An 18,057-nucleotide genomic window follows, 5' to 3' on the forward strand; every position below is an offset into this window, starting at 1 on the left:
TAACATAATAACTTTATGAGAAATCTCTTTACTCTTCTTAGCAAACAGACTTAGCAGAAATTCTACTTTAGGCGAACGAGTTGTGGAATAAGCAGAGATTTAACTTAAATTTATAATAAGGGGTCTGTAAATATCCTCTAAGCTCTTCTGTTATCCACAAACCATGGTTAATCCAACGCTTTGCATTCTGAAAGGTCTTATATCCTCTCAAGATTTTTGCTATTCAAGACTGTGGCCTCTGGTCTCAACTTAATTTTAATCAAGGCTAAATTAAATATATTTGGGATTTATAATTTTTCTGTTCCTTAGCATCTGAGTTACTCTGTGGTCTGATGCCCTCTGTTCAACCTACCCTAGCTCACATCAAAATGTCTTCTGGGAAAAGTGTCCAAAATGCATCCACATTTAATCCCATGACTGCCTGCTTATTGGGTTAGACTTCCCAGGGATGTTTGTGTTTGAATATAGCTCTCAGACTTAAACTAATCACCCTGGAGGGAATTTCTGAATTCCTAAAATCAGAACGTGGACAAAGGATTCCACTGCTACCTACGGGACTGGCTGTGGGTCCCTCCTCTTCGCTTCACCTACATCTTATAGGAAGGATTGCTCAGAAGACAAGCAGGCATAGCTCATCTTCAGAACTCACCCCCATGCCTCCCTTTCCAAAGCTCACCAACTGAGAAGGTGGTGCAGTGAAGGAGCATGGCCTGTGTTGTCACAGGGTGTGATTTGAATCTCAGTTTCACCAGTTCTAAGGCCTTGATTTCTTCTTCTGCAAATGGGAGAGGACAATGGACATCAGCTTGGATTGCTTGAAGGATGAAGTCAGTTGAAAAATGTGAACATTCTTATAAGCAGCACAAATTAGTTAACTAAATGGTTAGCTAGTTGGTCTCTCCCTGTTTATTGAGAGCCACAAATCACTATAGATATAGATATGGATATGGATAAGATATGGATATGGACATGGATGGATGGACAGATAGATAGGTAGATGATAGATAGATAGATAGATAGATAGACAGACAGACAGTAGACAGACAGATAGATATAGCTAAATATATAGAGAGAGAAGATAAAGATATTCTCAAGAAGCTTAAAATGTACCAAGAAAATAAAACTCTTCTATGTCAAAACAGCCTCCTAGAGCCTCAGAAGTGTTTTAGTTTTTCTCCAACACTTTCCACAATCCCAAGAGACAGTATCCGTGAATTTCTCTGAAAGCTGGGGAGCTTAGTTTAATTGTTCAGCAAGTATTTCCTGAGCAGCTCCCATGGCCAGGCACTGTGCTAGACTGTGAGAGTCCACTGGTGAACAAGGCGACTCTTGCTGCCTTCAGCCTGCCCTGCACATGCAACAATTCCAGGTGTACCTCTTGCATTCTGGGATTAGCAGCCCCCAGGCCATTAGGCAGTGTCTTGGGAGCCCAGCCCAAGGACAAGATGTGGGAGACTCCAGCATACTCAATCACCACTGCCCTTCCACCAGGACAAGGCCAGACCCGCCACTGTGCTGAGATAAATCTCTATCCCTTAAACAAACCTCGTGACTCTTTGTTCTCGATTGTTACAAGGACATTGGAGCCTAGAATTTATGTGGCTCCTGAAGACTGCTAATTTGGTGGGAGAGTGGGTGATCTATCACTTGAGGAGGGTGTGTCTGTTGGCCCAAATGCTGACACGCAGGAGCAGTCATTTCAAGGAGAGGACAATTGTAAATCCCAAGTCTGTCACCAGTAGGCTGTCTTAGCTCATGTCAGACAAGGGCTCTCCCTCTGCTATACGTAAACTTCTGGGAGAGTTCCTATCTCCAGCATCCCTATGTTGCGGTATTCACCTTCCCTGGAAGGAGAAGTCGAGTAGCCCTTAAGGTTACAATAATATTATCTGATATTCATCTAGCGGTTTTCTAGGTTACAAGGTTTTTTCATCTCTATTATCTCTATTGCAGCTCACATAACCCTGGAACAGAAGTTTTCAGAGGAAGAAACTGAGGCTTGGACAGGTTATGTGATCAGGTAGCCAATGTCATCATGTCATCGACTATAGTGGATGGAGTTGTCCTATTCTATCAACAAAGCTGCTGGAGAATATTGAGGAGGAAAAAAGAGTATCAATGCTTTCCACAAAGTTCTAGACGGTAGAAGCCTTATCATTCCTTCCACCATCTAACCCCAAATTATTTGAAGGCATCTCTTTGATGTTGGAATATCATTCAAAAGCAATCTTAAATATGACCATTCTTCAGGCCCTCAGAGGGAGAGTCTTCATGACTTGCAGACACACATGAATTCCAAGATGAACCTGTCCAAATATCCCTTGAGGCACCAGCTGAGTGCAAAAGGGGGCATGGAGAATGGAAGCCCTCTGCAAATTCCTCCTTGATCCAAATGAGACCTGGCAAGAGACAAGCTTTCCCAAGAGCCAAGAGAGAATCACTGGATGTTGACACTGGCAGACAGTAGAAAAGTCACAGTCACCCCTGGACATCAGGGATAATCCTGGAGCCTCCAGACCAGCAAAAGGCCAGCTGGAAAAACTGCCCAGCCTCTTGCACATTCCTCCCCACTCTAGTATGAGCCACGGCAGCTTCCTGGGGAGTACAATCCAAGACAGCCCTATTTATTTTTATCTTTTATCCTCTGAGAAAAATAATAGGATTCATCAATAATGTCTTATGTTTAGACTCATTTGGGAAATCAAGAAGTTTGCCATGGGAACAGCATTTTCTTTGATCGATTTTGCTACAGTATCATATTTTGGACAATGTAATTACAGCTGGATTCCCCCAGCAAAACCAAAGGACTCTGGGTGTCCTTCTGGTATATAGGCAGCCCAGGCCACTGGACAAGGCTTCTGATGGCCATATGCCTGGTGCTGTCAGATCAGCTCAATATTCTATGTTTCTTCACCTGCTGTAAATGAGCACTGCTCCTGGAAAATGAGGTCAGTCTTCCTCCCGGCTCTTTCCAAGCTCCCTGGAGACACTAGTCTGCAGTGGTGTGCTTTTTGGGATTTTGGGGAAGGAGAGGCTGAGCTGGTATTGACAGTGCAAAAGCCTTATTAGGAAGTAACACCAATGAAAGAAAAATAGGAGAAGCACTGCAGACTGGATACAGTCCCTACCAGCCCAGCAGGGAGCTCCGAAGCAGAAATTGCTTTCGGGAGGAATCCCATATCCAGGGGAAGAGGCTGGGCCCTTGTACCACGGTCTTGCTTAGTTACAGGACCAGGGTTCCCTTGCTCCCTGCAAACTGAGGAAAATCCGGAGGAGTGAACAGCTGGAGATGGTGAGCTAAGCACACTCTCAGTCGCTGTGCAGCCAGTCTTTTCATGAAGACATCTGAGCTGCGATTCTCCAGGTCTGCTACAAATGGTGAGAACGATATTTGGGCTTGGCCAGAGGACATGAGCTCAGAAGATCTCAGTCAAAGCTGTTACAGATCTCCAGGCCTTTCTAGACCCAAAAGAATATTTACAGTGATTTCTCCCTAGAAATTCACTGCTTAACAGGAGTTCATAACTGCCTCTTATTGAATTTTATTCTTTCCTACTTCACTAGCTAATTCAATAAACATCTACTGAGCATTTTCAACCTATATCTATTGAACCCCTTGAAAATGGTAAACCCTGAGTGAAGGGTTGAAGCTACAAAGATTCCTGAGGCTTATGACCTCCTCTCTGAGGGCTTACTTCTGCAACAGATAAATATGATGTGCAAATAGCTGAAGAAATCCAAGAAAGTTTGGGACAATTGCTATTGAAAAGAAAGACATTTGGGCTTGATCAGTTGACAAAAACTGAAAGAAACTCACTAGAAGTTGTCACAGAAAATCTTCAGGTCTTTCTGGCTAGACCCAAGAGACTATTAGCAGTAATTTTTCCCTTTTTTCCTTCCTTCCTTCCTTCCTTCCTTCCTTCCTTCCTTCCTTCCTTCCTTCCTTCCTTCCTTCCTTCCTTCCTTTCTTTTTCTTTTTCCTTTCTTCCTTCCTTGTCCTCTTTCTTTCTTCCTTCCTTCCTTCCTTCCTCTCTGCTCTCTCTTTCTTCCTTTGTGTGTGTGTGTGTGTGTGTGTGTGTGTGTGTGTGTGAGATAGGGTCTTACTCTGTTGCCCAGGCTGGAGCACAGCAGCACAAGCATAGCTCACTGCAGCCTCGACCTCCTGGCCTCAAGCAAACTTCCTCCCTCAGCCTCCCAAAATGCTGGGATTACAGCAGTGAGCCATTGTGTCAGCCCATTTTGCTTATAAATTCACCGCCTCACAGGAGGTGATAACACAGAGGACTATACATGTACAGAAGAGGCAGTGATTGCTTTGCAAGGTCAGACTGGCTTTCCGAGACTGTTAATGTTAGAGCTGGGCAATGAAGAATGGGTAGGACCTAAGTAGACAGATACCAGGAGAGGGACATTTTGCATGGAATGGAATGAGCAAAGCCACTGATTAATGACAGCAAGAATAATAGCTAACACTTTTCTAGTGCCTATTATGTGCCACACACTTTATGTAAGTTTATCCTACCTAAGACTTGAAACAGTTCTGCCCAGGAGCTAATTGTATTAGTCCATTTTCACCCTGCTGATAAAGACATACCTGAGACCTGGCAATTTACAAAAGAAAGAGGTTTAATGGATTCACAGTTCAACATGGCTGGGGAGGCCTCACAATCATGGCAGAAGGTGAAAGGCACGTCTCACGTGGCGGTAGACAAGAGAAGAAAATGAGGGCCAAGTGAAAGGGGTTTTCCTCTATGAAACCATCAGATCTCATGAGACTTATTCACAACCTCAATAACAGTATGGGAGAAACCACCCCCATGATTCAATTATCTCGCATTGGGTCCCTCTTACAACATGAGGGAATTATGGGAGTTATAGTTTGAGATAAGATTTGGGTGGGGACAGTCAAACCATATCAGTATTAGTATTCCCAATATATAGGTAAAGGTTCTGAGGCTCAGAGGGAGGAAGTAATTTGCCTAAGGTTGCACAGGCAGTGGAAAATTCAGTTTTCAAAGTCAGATCATCTGACTTGAAAACGTATTCCCACCCCTACACAATTTGCTAACATGTGAAACTGACAATACCATTGGCCAGGGAGGGCACACAGCAGGATGAGGATGAAGAGAAGGAGACATTCTGGAGTGGAGAAGAAGAGTGGTCAGTCACCCCTGGGTGGTCTGTGGAACATTTAGGTGGACATGCCCAGAAGCCTGTCAGAAATTTGAATTTAAAATGCAGACAAGAGGTTGGAGTTAGAAAGGAGTTCTGGAGAGAGAGAGGGAGAGATCATTGCTAGTTTTAGAGGTGGAGACCTATTTATTCACTCAAAGAGAGCAGTGGGTCTGTTTGGAAAAATACCATGAGCATGAGATGTCAATGCTGTCTTGTAGCAGAAGAGCAGAATCTGTTTTGCTAGGGGTGCAAATGGGCTGGAGAAATAGGAAGAGAGAAGGCAGAGGTAAGATGGAGAGAGAGAAGGAAGGCTCTGCTAGCTATAAGTTCTTTCTCATGACTCCCCAGCCTTTGGAAAAACTACCAAAAGCACACATGATCTGAACGAATAATAATGTGTGTGTGTGTGTGTGTGTGTGTGTGTGTAAAAGTCAACAAAGCAGACTTCATTTCAGGCCCCACACTGGATGAAACAGAGACTGTGTACCTGGAACAGGGGCCCAGGCAGAGGTACCCTGAGAACTCAAGCATGGAAAATTTGCAGAAATCATGGGCAGGACTCTGGCCTTTCACAGACTGGTGATTTGAATCAAATCTGTTGAGTTTTCATGGAGCAAGTGCGCCCTGGCTGAGAAAGAACAGGCTGAGGATGGAACTTCCCTTACTTTGCACCACTTAAGAAGCTGCAGAGGAGACCAAATCCAGTGAAAGAGAAAGCAAAGGGTAGAATAGAGAGAGGATGGAGGTGCCCTTGAATAGAAGGAAGAGCCTGGGGCCTGGCTGTGCCCTGGACCATGTGCTGGGCTTTGGATACATCAACTGAACATCTCTGGGTCTCACGTCTCCATGTGGGAGCTCCAGACCTCATGATCCCAGAGCTTTGCATATTATAATGCTTGTGGGCTTTGGGGGAGAAGGGGCCAGAAGATGGAAGCTGAAAGAAGATGGGCACTGTCCTGATGCAAAGAGGGTAGTTACGCGGAAACAGCCTCCAGTGCTGTCATGTGCTGGGACTGAGAAGGTTGAGGACTTAGAGGGGCCCGCTGGGTTTGGTGAGGGCAGGTGCCTTTGGGAGAGTAAGTAGTAGTAGTAGAACCAGATCACTGTTCTCTGTGTAGGAAATTAGGTGTCCATGGTTCCTTTTATAATAAGGTGCTGAGCATAGGTGTGTTGAGTTGTCTCCAAGTGTTCCTGTACCAAAGTTGAGTGGACCAGCCCTGCGGCACATGCCTGGCAAGGCTGCCCACTTCAAGAGAGCAGCACATTCTGTCCTGGCAGCTGACCCATTTCCCAGTGCCAGGTGACAGGAATCCCACTGCTCAAACTCATGGCTCCAAGGATAATTAGGTTCTGATCATGCAGTTCTGGGAAATGACACTCCTCTCTCCTCTATGGATGAAGAACTCTCAGGAGGCAGGAGGGGTGCGATTTCGTGTGGCGAGCCTCCTATCTGTCACTCTGACTTTGACTATTCCAGCTGGCTCTCTACAGTCCCCTGGCTGCACTGCCGTCAGCAGAAGAGGACATTGAGCAACTTCAGACACAACATCATTAGGCCAGGGGGAGCAGACAGGGGGATGCCAGGAAGACCCCCACTCAGGTGCTGCAGGGACTGAGACCCCACAAGATTCTTCCATTGTCAATTTCGCCCTTGGGTGGAATAAGAGCCCATTATTCATCTTCACTCAGCAGCAGCTCACCCTGGCTTTATTCATATCTTTTCTTAAAGATCCCATTTTTAGCAAAGCCTTCCCTGCCCACCTCATCTAAAATGGGACCTCCATCACCTTCCATCTGTGCACACAGCTTTTTCTTTGTAAGCAGTTCCCACTACTCAACGTAGTATACATTGCTTGCTCACACATTTAATGTTTGTTTGCCTCATTAGAATGTGACCTCTACAGAGGCAGAGACCTTGCCTGTCTTGTTGTCTGCTCAATCCCAAAGGCCTAGAAAAGCTCCTACTGCAGAATGAGTGGATGAGTGGATGGCATTGAAACTGCATGTTCCTGAAGAAGCCCAAGGGCAGGGCCCATGATGCCTGGTTTACTGTTACGGTTTCCTGGCTCAGCCCAGTCCCTGGTGCAGAAGAGTCTCTCAAATATTCGTTAGATGAATAAATGAAAGAATAAAGAAAGGACCCGCGTTCATCCCCGCATCCCCACAGTGTAGAAGCTTCCTAGACAGCATTGGGTTTTGGAGCACCTGGGATAAGCATTAATGAAAAGGACAAGCTGTACAAAGAGAAACCAGGAAGGACCAAAAGGTCTCTAGGCCCCTGGAGTCATTCAGAAATCTGGCCTAGGTCAAGGTTGCTCCTGTCATAGTTTGAAGCTTGGCTTCTTAAATTCTGGTTCCTTAGCTGAGCACAGTGGAGCACACATGTAGTCCCAGCTAGCTGGGAGGTCGAGGCGAAAGGATTGCCTGAGCCTAGGAGTTCAAGACCAGACTGGGTAACATAGCAAGACCCTGTCTCTTACACAAAGAAAAAAATCCTGCTTTCACTATAGGGAATGAGGCTTCAGCCAAAAAAGATAGATTCTGTCACTAACTGTCCCTGTAACCTTAATCACTAACCTCTCCGGGCTCCACAAATGGGTTAATAAGTGAATAAATGAATGAATGAATGAAAACATCGTGCTATAGAGACTTCCTATGGTTCAAATTTTCAATGGAGCATGGGGGTAGAGAGGAATTAGATTGCATTCAAAAATAGATTGCCTCAAAGATGTTCTTCTAGTGCTAACCAACTACATTTCCATTTTTCAAAGTGTAGAGGAAATTTCCTTCCCAGTTAAGACACCAGATATATTTAAGGCAGCAGGGCTTAGCTTGGAAATGAATACACGAATCTCCTTCTCTCTGCCCTTGCTTTCATCCTGTCATCTTGAGCACAGCCTCATCCACGCTCTCAGCTCAGAGCATTGGGTTCACACCCTGTGTTAGGGTGGAGGGGGCATTCCTCTTCTTGGCACAAACATTGGAATCCTGTGGGTACTATGGTAAATTCTTGCAGGGTTGTTGGAGTTGTTGTCTCTGATAACCCAATAAAAACTGGTCCTATTGCCTAGCATGAAAAGGACACCCTGAAAGTCACAGCCACCACTGGCTAATGGGGGTAAACTGGAGATGTGTCGTTTGAGTGATGCCTAGGGAGTGTTTTCGTAACTTCAAATTGTTCAATTTGGTAATAGGCTCATCTTATCTTCCAAGTGTGCCTGAATTGTTTACAGGTGTAAATAATTAGATTATTTACGCTAAACTTTCAATTATACACGATGTTCCCCAGAAACTGTTGATTGTCTTTGAGTCTTCTTTACAACTGCATGCCGCGGTTTTGTGCTACAGCGCCTCTGAGCGGTCAGAGGTGGGATTGCAGGGAGTACTTAGCCCCCTAGCAGTTGAATGTCAACATTTGGCCAGCTATTGTGGGCAAAAAGGAGCTCAGGCAAGGGCCATGCTTTTTCCTGCCTGAGTGTTTGTACAAACCCTTTCCTCTGCCTGGGGCTCTCTGCCCTTCCACATCTCACTCACCTTATTCCATCACTTAAACCTTAATGAATCTCAAGATCTCCACCTAGGCCAGGCGCGGTGGCTCATGCCTGTAATCCCAGCACTTTGGGAGGCCGAGGAGGGTGGATTGCCTGAGGCCAGGAGTTCGAGGTCAGTCTGGCCAACATGGTGAAACCCCGTCTCTACTAAAAATACAAAATTATCCGGGTGTGGTGGCAGGCGCCTGTAATCCCAGCTACTCGGGAGTCTGAGGCAGGGCAATTGCTTGAACCAGGGAGGTGGAGGTTGCTGTGAGCTGAGATTGCACCACTGCCCTCCAGCCTGGGCAACAGAGCAAGACCCCATCTCACACACACACAAAAAAATTCTCCATCTAAACCTCATATCTTTGGGAGAAGATTTTCCCGAATCCCCTAAGTAGGCCAGGTCTGCTTGTCTTCGGTGCTTATAGTATCTGTACTTTTCCCCTAAAAAAGTGCTATTGTATAGAAATAAAGTGCAAGCTACATACAAAATTTTAAACCTATTAACTATATTTTTTAAAAGTAAAAAAGCAAAAGGTGAAATTCACTTTAACCCAAGTGCATTAGTTTACTAGGGCTGCCATAACAAAGTACCACCAACTAAGTGACTTAAACAAGAAAAAAAAAAGTATTCTCCTGCAGTTCTGGAGGCTGGAAGATCAAGATCCAAGTGGTGTTATTTCCTTCTGAGGGCTATGAGGGAGAATCTGTTTCATGCCTCTCCCTAGCTTCTGGCGGCTTGCTGGCAGCCTTCATCATTCTTTGGCTTGTAAATGGTGTTCTCCCTGTCTCCACATGGTCTCTGTCTGTATGTGTCTCTTTCTCTTCACTGGGCATTCTTTAAAAAGCACACCAATCCTATTGGATTAAGAACCCATCCTACTCCAGTAGGACTTTATCTGAATGAATTACTTCTGCAAAGACTATTTCTAAATACAGTCACATTTTGATGTAGTTGGGGTTAGGACTTCAACATACAAATTTTTGGAGGACACAATCATCGAAATATTCCAAATTTTATTATGTAATCAGTATAAAAATTATTGAAATAGTTCACTTTTCTTTGTACTAAGACTTTGAAATATAATGGTGAATTTTATACATATAGTATAATACATAGTGGTGCATTTCTTACTTATAATAGTTTATACTTATAACACTAAATTTTCATCAAAAATACTTTATCTGTATTTGCAGTTCATAAAATTTCCGTTTTCTCTGCAGCCTTGCTAGCATCTGTTGGTTTTTGACTTTTTTTTTTTTTTTTAAAGATAGGGTCTTCTTTGCCACCCAGCCCAAGCTGGAGTGCAGTAGTGCAATCATAGCTCACGGCTACCTTGAATTCCTGGGTTCAAGAGATCCTTCCATCTCAGCCTCCCAAGTAGCTGAGACTACAGGTGTGTGCCACGGCACCCAGCTAGTTTAAAAATTTGGTTTTTTCGTAGAAATGAGGTCTTGCCATCTTTCCCAGGTTGGTCTCAAACTCCTGGGTTCAAGTGATCCTCCAACCTCAGCTTACCAAAGTGCTGGGATTATAGGCATGAACCACCATACCCTGCTGACTTTTTAATAATAAACATTCTGACTTATGTGATATAGTATTTCATTATATTTCTCTAATAATTAGCGATGTGAAGCATTTTTTTAATGTTTGTTAACTGCTTGTATTTCTTCTTTTGAGGAGTGTCTGTTCATGCCTTTTGCCCATTTTTAATGGGGGGTTATTTATTTTGTGTTTATTCAATTGTTTCAGTTCCTTATAAATTCTGGATGTTGGACCTTTGTCAGATACTTTGCAAATATTTTCTCCCATTCTATAGGTTGTCTGTTTACTGTGTTGATAGTTTCTCCTGCTGCGCAGAAGCTCTTTAGTTTAATTAGGTCCCACTTGTTAATTTTTGGTTTTGTTGCAATTGCTTGTGAGGACTTAGTCATTCTTTCCCAAGGCCAATGTCTAGAATGATGTTTCCTATGTTTTCTTCTAGTATTGTTACAGTTTGGGGTTTTACATTTAACTCTTTAATCCATCTTGAGTTATTTTTTTTTATTTCAATAGTTTTTAGAGTATAGGTGGTTTTGGTTACATGAATAAGTTCATTAGTGGTGATTTCTGAGATTTTTGTGCATCCATAACACGAACAGTATACACTGTTCTCAATATGTAGTCTTTTATCCCTGACTGCCCTCCCACTCTTTCCCCCGAGTTCCCAGAGTCCATTATATCATTCTTATGCATTTGCATCTCATCTTGAATTAATTTTTGTATATGGTGAAAGGTAGGGGTGCAGTTTCATTCTTCTGCATATGGCTAACTTGCTATCCCACACCATTTATTGAATAGGGAGTCATTTTCCATTGCTTATTTTTGTCAACTTTTTCAAAGATCAGATGGCTGTAGGTGTATAGCTTTATTTCTGAGTTCTCCGTTTTGTTCCATCGGTCTACATGTCTGTTTTTGTACCAGTACCATGCTATTTTGGTTACTGTACCCTTAGAGTATATCTTGAAGTCAGGTAGCATGATGCCCTCGGCTTTGTTCTTTTTGTTTAGGATTGCTTTGGCTATTTGTGCTCTCTTTTGGTTTCACATGAATTTTAGAATAGATTTTTCTAGTTCTGTAGAAAATAACATTGGTAGTTTGATAGGAATAGCCTTGAATCTGTAGATTGCTTTGAGTTGTATGGCCATTTTAACAGTATTGATTCTTCCAAATCCATGAACATGGAATATTTTTCCATTTGTTTTTGTCACCTGTGATTTCTTTTAGCAGTGTTTTGTAGTTTTCCTCATAAAGATCTTTCACCTCTTTGGTTAAATGTATTCCTAGGTATTTTATGTTTTGTGGCCATTGTAAATAGAATTGCATTCTTGATTTAGTTCTCAGTTTAAATATTATTGGTGTATAGAAATGCTACTGGTTCGTACATTTATTTTTGTACCCTAAAACTTTACTAAAGCCATTTATCAGTTCCAGGAGCCTTTTGGCAGGATCTTTAGGGTTTTCCAGGTAAAGAATTATATCATCCATGAAGAAAGATAGTTTGACTTCTTCTTTTCCTATTTGGATGGCTTTCATTTCTTTATCTTGCCCAATTTCTCTGGCTATCACTTCCAATACTCTGTTGAATTGGAGTGGTGAGAGTTGGCATCCTTGTCTTGTTACAGTTCTCAAGGGGAATGCTTTCAGTTTTTGCTTGTTCAGTATGATGTTGACTGTGTTTTCATTATAGATGGCTCTTGTTATTTTGAATTACGTTCCATTGATGCCTACCTAGTTTCTTGAGGGTTTTAATCATGAAGGGATGTTGGATTTTATTGAAAGATTTCCATGTCTGTTGAGATAATCATATAGCTTTTAATCCTGTTTATGTAGTGAATTACATTTATTGATTTGCATACTTTGAACCAAACTTGCATCCTAGGAATGAAGTCTACTTGATTGTGGTAACTTTTTGATGTGCTGTTGGATTCAATTTGCTAATATTTTGTTGAGGATTTTTGTGACACTATTGCTGGGTCAAATGGTAGTTCTGTTTTAAGTTCTTTGATAAATCTCGAAACTGCTTTCCACAGTGGCTGAACTAATTTACAGTCCCAGCAATCACATTAATGGGGATATAGCTAAAAGAAAAAAAGTATCATTGTACCAAAAAGACACATGTACTTGCATGTTCATTGCAGCACTATTCACAATAGCAAAGACGTGGAATCAGCCTATGTGCCCATCAACAGTGGACTGTATACAGAAAGTATAGTACATACACACCATGGAAAACTATGCAGCCATAGAAAAGAATAAAATCATGTCCTTTGCCACAACATGGATGCAACCGGAGGCCCTCATCCTAAGTGAATTAATGCAAGAACACAAAACCAAATACCGCATGTTCTCACTCATAAGGAAGAACTAAACACTGGGTAATCATGGACATAAAAATTGAAACAACAGACACTGGGGACAACTAGATTGGGGAGGGAGGCAAAGGAGCAAGGGTTGAAAAATTACTTATTGGGTATACTATGCTCAGTACCTGGGTGATGGGATCACTCATATCCCAAACCTCAGCATCACATAATATACTCAGGTAACAAACCTGCACATGTACCTGAATCTAAAATAAAAGTTAAAAAAAAATTCCAGTTGAAAAAGTAGAATCGCATATCCACATTTTTCAAAACACACTTCAAATTTTTCCAATAACTGAATTAAGTACTAAAAGAACTATTTTTCCTTGATATTCACAGAGTGTGGACACATAGTGAATCTTCAGGCCCAAAGGAATATGTAATAAGTGGGAAAGCCTCACATAACCCAGGCCTGTCATGGCCCTCCTTTCTGTCCCACCTCATTTGTGAGGGGCGTCCTTTGCTAACTTTAGGGGCAAGCGGAGTTGTTACTGGGAAGTGGGGGTTCTCTGTTTTTGTCCTCTTGGAGGAATGAATTCAGCCAAGACACACATGCAGCAAGAGTTACACAGTAACAGAGTTTATTTAAAGGGACAGTACTCTGAAAGCTGGGTCAGAGCAGTCTGCACAAGAGAATAAGACAGCCCCAGTGGGCATGGAGAAGGCTTTCTTTATGTGGATCTTACATGATTATTCATGAAAGGGGTGTGAAGGGGTGTTACTAGTAAGCATGTTTAGAGTGGTCTTCTGGGTGTGCGTGCTCTGTGGTGTACATACTAGTATATACCCCATGTGTCTCGTGAGTATATTAAATCTCCACCCAGGGGCATGTTTTTTACTATTGCAATAAGGAAAGGTTACTTTAGGGGCAAGCAAAATCAAATAGCACAGGCTTGCTACTAGGGAAAGTCCCTACTAAACTATTTCCTGTTAGGGTCAGATAAGTCCTGGTGAAGGCCAGATAAGCCTAACAGTAAGTCCAGATGTGGCTGTTGTGTTTTTGGCTGATAGTGGAGCAAGGTTTCCAGGGCTGCCTTTCCTGCTCATGTCTATCTATCTGCCTACTCTAACAGAGTGACTGGCATCATACACCCCTGAATTATTTGTGCTTTGTAAGCTAATACTATTTTTTTGTGTCAATTTAAGCTGAGCTTTCTGCTACATGCTATCAAGAATGCCAACTATTACAGCAACCAAGATCTTATTTAATTCTCACATCGGGAATCACTGCTTCTGTTCCACAGATAAGAAAACCGAGGCTCAAAGAGTTTAAGTTTCCAAGTTCACCCAGCCAGGAAGGGGCAACAGTAGGATTCACCTCCATTTCCTTCTGACTCCACCAGGAGTGGGCATTTCTACCCATCCCCACTGCCTCCTAAGCATAGGGGACGTGAGAACCAAGCAAAGGGAGAGGTGAGAAAACAGTAAATCCAGTTGGTGAATGACATCATCAAAAACACTCAACGTGAGGAACAGAGAGTTTATTTCCTGTATATTAAAAAGTAGAACTTAATTATGTTCAAGTGTATGGGGTATAAATAACTAGGCTAAAAAGGGTAGCTGAAGAAAGGCTCTTAAGAGGAGTGTTTTAATGAGTGGGGAAGGATAATTAGAAATTATTGTGCCAATTGTATGTAAATAGAGGCTCTTAAAGTACTTATGAGTGTTGGAAACAGTGTAATGTTTGCATGATTTTATCATTCTCCCTGGATTTGTTCTTTACTCAACTAGTGGTTTTGTGGTCACCAATGGTCCTTTGTGTTTACACTGGGGCTCAGTGGGTTTTGTCCTCTCACTCAGTGAGTCATTGGGGATATACCAAACATTGGAATGAAATAGAATAACTCTTGTGGGAAAAACACACACACACACACACATTTATTTCAAAGTATGGCAGAACAGGCATGGAGATATTAGCATCTTCTCTAGCAGAGGCAGTGGGGGAGGCATTCTTATAGACTAAATATTAGCATCTTTTCTAGCAGAGGCGGGTGGGGGCATTCTTAGAGAATAAATATTAGCATCTTCTCTAGCAGAGGCTGGGGGGTCCATTCTTATAGACTACATATTAGCATCTTCTCTAGCAGAGGCTGGGTGGGGGGGCATTCTTATAGACTAGATATTAGCATCTTCTCTAACCAGAGGCTGGGGGTCCATTCTTATAGACCAGATATTAGCATCTTCTCTAGCAGAGGCTGGTGGGGATATTCTTATAAACTAGATATTAGCATCTTCTCTAGCAGAGGCTGGGGTCAGCCATTCTTATAGACTAGATATTAGCATCTTCTCTAATGGAGGCTGGGGGATTCATTCTTATAGACTAGATATTGGCATCTGCCCTAGCAGAGGCTGTTGGGGCATTCTTATAGACTAGATATTAGCATCTTCTCTAGTAGAGGCTGGTGGGAACATTCTTACAGACTAGATATTAGCATCTTCTCTAGCAGAGGCTGGGGGCAGCCATTCTTATAGACTAGATATTAGCATCTTCTCTAATGGAGGCTGGGGGAGTCATTCTTATAGACTAGATATTAGCTTCTGCCCTAGCAGAGGCTGTTGGCACATTCTTATAGACTGGTGATATAGTTTGGCTGTGTCCCCACCCCAAACTCAACTTGAATTGTGTATTCCAGAAATCCCATGTGTTATGGGAGGGACCCAGGGCGAGGTAATTGAATAATGAGGGCCATCTTTCCCATGCTATTCTCGTGATAGTGAATACGTCTCATGAGATCTGCTGGGTTTATCAGGGGTTTCTGCTTTTGCTTCTTCCTCATTGTCTCTTGCTGCCACGATGTAAGAAGAGTCCTTCACCTTCTGCCATGATTCTGAGGCCTCCCCAGCCTTGTGGAACTGTAAGTCCAATTAAGCCTCTTTTTCTTCCCAGTCTCAGGCATGTCTTTATCAGCAGCATGAAAACAGACTAATACAACTAGATATTAGCATCTTCTCTAGCAGAGGCTGGTGGGGACATTCTTACAGACTATCTCACTAGTTTTCATACCCTTCTCCCACACGAGGAAACTGAGACTCAGAGAGGTCAAGTAACTTGTCCAGGTCATGTAGTGCATTAGGACAGATCTGGGATTCATTATCCTTCATGGGCCCAGACACCTGTGTTAGGAAGGCTGATGGTTGCATTCTTCCATTTCTGTCTTGTTTTCCTTTCAATTTCCCCTCGGTGTTTTGTTATATCGGTCTAGTTCCTCTGGGACTCATCACCTCATGTCTTCATAGGAGGACACTTGAACGCTAATGACATAATGCGAGGTCTCAGATGTGTTTCCACTGGGGGGATCTGGGACCCCTGGGATGTTGGAAAGCCTCCTGACAGGAAGTTGGAAGGACACTCAGCTCCCAGTTTTGCTTAACGCTCTGTGAGCAAGGTATTCCAGCAGCAATGAGTGAACCTAAGCACCTACTAAGGTTTTTATGAAAAAAACCTTTTAGAACCACATGGTACTTTGGAGCTTACAGTCCCTGCTTCCGGACTTACAGATGGGTGAACTTGAGTGCATGCTTTTAATCTATCCAAGAATCAGTTTCCTCATCTATAAAGTGATCAAAATAGTCTTAACCTCTTAGGGGTTGTTGTTAGGTGAATTACAGGTATCACTTAGATATTTTTTTCCTAATCACCCCCTCCCATGAAATGCATATGGATATATGTGCTTTAGACATAAAACAATGTGACTTTTTTGCCACCCCAAAACCAGCTTTCACGTGGGAAATGCATGAGCTACCTCATCTTGTATTTTATTTTGTTTATTTATTTATTTATTTATTTATTTATTGGAGACAGGGTCTCATTCTGTTGCCCAGGCTGAAGTGCAGTGGTGCAATCACGGCTCACTGCAGCTTCCAATTCCTGGGCCCAAGTGATCTTCCCTCCTAAGCCTCCCAAGTAGCTGGGAGTAGAGACGCACACCACCATGCTCAGCTAATTTTTTTTATTTTGTAGAGATGAGATCTCACTATGTTGCCTAGGCTGGCCTTGAACTCCCGGACTCAAGCAATCCTCCCGCCTCAGCCTTCCAAAGTGCTGGTATTGCAGGTGTGAGCCGCCAAGCCTAATGTTTCTATATCAGCCACTGAGTCAGAGTTCCAGATCCATCTGTTTCCAAACCCGACAATCAGTGCTAAGAACCTACTGCAGAGCTTCATTTTCCCCCAAGTCATCTTCAGGTGTCCCATAAACACAAGGGCAGACTTGAAGCCACATCTTCATGCCTGTTGAATGTGACACACACTGTACGTTTTTATAAAGTTACAGACCCTGCCCTTTCTGGGTGAAGATTTCATCTCCCTGACATTCTTCCTGGTTTCGTCTAACTGCCTAGACTCTCCACAAGCAGTCCCAGGACTCAAGGATGTTTTTTCCCCACTGGCATGCTGGGAATATGGGGCATAAACAGGATGTCTTCTTGCTGCCCTGTCCAGTGCAGTTCACAGGTCCACTGGTCTGTGGGAGGGGGGAACAGTCATTAACTTTTAGCTTTTCGTTGTTGTTGATAAACAGTCATAGCTCACGCATGTACGATTAAACAATGAGATATGAATAATGTTACTGAACCATAAGAATATGTTTCCTCAGACCTCAAATTGGAAAAACCACTGTTGTGTAGGATTCATTCAGTAGATATTTATTGAGCACCTAATATGTGCCAGGCTCTACTCTGGGCCCCAGGGATGCAGAAGTGAATGATGCAGCCAATGTTCTTTTTGAAAAAAATTTTAATGGTTTTTAAATTTTCTTGAGATAGGGTCTTGCTCTGTCATCCAGGCTGGAGTGCAGTGGTGCCATTATAGTTCACTGAAGCCCTGAACTTCTAGGCTCAAGTGATCCTCCTGCTTCAGCCTCCTGAGTAGCCAGGACTACAGGTGCACACCACCATGCCCAGCTAATTTTTCTATCCTTTTGTAGAGATGGGGTTACGCTTTGTTGCCCAGGCTGGTCTCAAAATCCTGGCCTCAAGTGATCCTCTCATCTTGGCCTCCCAAAGTGGTGGGATTACAGGCATGAGCCTCTTTGCCTGACCCTGTTGTTCTTAAAGTTTCCCTTCCACGGTGGAAGATGACATTAAACAAGTAAATACATGGGGAGGAGTGTCATGAAGGAGATGCCACAGGATAAGGGTTTAGAGAGGAGGCAGGGAGCGCTGCCTTTGAGGAGATGAGGTGGCACATCACGGGAAGGTTGGGAAGGTCACTCTGCAGAGAGGAAACAGAAGGCAGAAAGGCCCTGGGGCAGGAAAGGGCTTGGTGTGTTCAAGGAGCAGAAAGGAGGCTGAGGTGGCCAGATCAGAGAGATCTAAGAGGAAATTGACAGGCTGGACATCAGAGAAGTCAGCAGGGGCCTCACAGAGCACGGTAAGAAGTTCGAGTTTCATTTTCACTGCAATGGAAAGCCACTGAAAGGCAAGATTGGCTACGCTGTTTC

This window comes from Theropithecus gelada, chromosome 5, assembly GCF_003255815.1.
Source record: "Theropithecus gelada isolate Dixy chromosome 5, Tgel_1.0, whole genome shotgun sequence".
Classification (NCBI taxonomy): Eukaryota; Metazoa; Chordata; class Mammalia; order Primates; family Cercopithecidae; genus Theropithecus; species Theropithecus gelada.